Source organism: Macrobrachium rosenbergii, chromosome 13 (assembly GCF_040412425.1).
Source record: "Macrobrachium rosenbergii isolate ZJJX-2024 chromosome 13, ASM4041242v1, whole genome shotgun sequence".
Classification (NCBI taxonomy): Eukaryota; Metazoa; Arthropoda; class Malacostraca; order Decapoda; family Palaemonidae; genus Macrobrachium; species Macrobrachium rosenbergii.
In genome coordinates this window covers 7574598-7576629 of record NC_089753.1, presented here as the reverse complement: position 1 = coordinate 7576629, position 2032 = coordinate 7574598, and positions in this window count along the sequence as shown.

Sequence of the window (2032 nt, the reverse complement as noted above, 5' to 3'; positions counted from 1 at the left end):
TATATATACACACATATATATATAATGTATATATATGTATAATGTACATATATGTATATATGTATAATATATATACATATATATATATATATATATATATATATATATATATATATATATATATTATATATATATATATGGAAGAAACACCCATACAACCTTCTTTCCTCCACCTGTCCAAGGTGCAGGTGTTAGTAGCCCCCTCTTTCGATCCTTCTCTCTCTCTAAATACCCTAAACAATTGTGTGGAAATTAAACCTAATCTTAGCAAAATAGTTTATTCTTTAAAACTAACAAGTTAAAAACATGGTAGTTAAGAAATGAAAATTCTAAAAAAACTTCAAAAGGAATGTAAATGATAAATGAATATCTCCCCAACAAAACATCTTAGCTAACACAGAAATCATGAATGGGATTCTTCCCCATTTCATTCACTTCCCCAGTAAGTCTCCACGTAAACATAAGTCCTGAAGTCATTGTTCCTTTAAGAGGACAATTTCCCACAATGGCTGTGTTACATGCATGTCTATGCAGGTGCGTGTCCATCCCAGTTAACCATGGTTCCATTGAAACATTCTGCCAAAGAAAGGAACCATCTCTATTAAAATCAAAGATCACCAAGTTCATCAATACACAGCAGCTCATCGTATAAATGTTAGGCAATGGTCAAGGAACACTCAGCAGAATAATCAAATCTGTAATGGTTAGTAATTTTCAAAGTTGTGCCCACTCTACAGCGAATGGGAATTTCAATTCCCAGCGTGTCCAACATTTCCTTCCAATCTGGTTTATCACAAAGGAGAGAGCACACTTCCACAAGCTGCCTCATACTGATTGTTTTCGTAAATCATGAAGGGATTAACGTTTCCATTTAACACGCCCGGAAATCCGACTAGAACAATCCATGCTGATTCTACTTCCGCTTACATGTGGGCTGTATCCAAGGTGCTCTCAAACGGATGGATAATGCTGAATTTGCAACAAAAATGCACAGTCGACCTTGGAGAGTGCTGAATCAGAAAACACCCAAACATCTGCTTCTACCTACTGCCATATATATATATATATATATATATATATATATATATATATATATATATATATATATATATATTTTATATATATATATATATATATATATATATATATATATATATATATATATATATATATACATACACACATATACATATATACATATGTATATACATATACATATATATATATATATATATATATATATATATATATATATGTAGAATCTACTGGTCACTTTTACCAGACACATATGTAATTCTAATAGCCACAATGCCCTCTTAATTTCTCGAATTCTTTGCGCTTTTTGGATATGCTTGTAACTACAAGCCGTTAGATCAAACGCAAGAAATTGAAGAGACAGTGATGGCCGGTCGCGAAACGAACCCACGTTACCTTAATCACAAGAGTGGGCAGTCGTTTTTATTGCTTTTAGGCTGAAATATATATGTAGAATCTACTGGTCACTTTTACCAGACACATATGTAATTCTAATAGCCACAATGCCCTCTTAACTTCTTGAATTCTTCGCGCTTTTTTGGATATGCTTGTAACTACGAAGCCGTTAGATCCAAATGCATGAAATTGAAGAGACAGTGATGGCCAGTCGTGAGAAATGAACCCACGTTACCTTAATCACAAGGAGGTCGTGTTGCCGACCTGACCACGAGAGAGATAAAACTCTATTACCTCTTGTATATATATATACCTGTCGTTTTCAGATATATCTATTAGAGCTGGAATAGACCGATCCTCACCTAAAAAGCAATAAAAATGATTGCCCACTTGGCTACGATGGTGTGGATGGGTCTATTCCAGCTCTAATAAACATATCTGAAAACGACAGGTATATGTATATGCGAGAGGTAATAGACTTTATCCCTCTCGTGGTCGGGTCGGCAACATGACCTCCTTGTGAGAAAAGGCAACGTGGTTCATTCCGCAATCGGCCATCGCTGTCTCTTCAATTTCTTGCGTTTGATCTAACGGCTTCAGT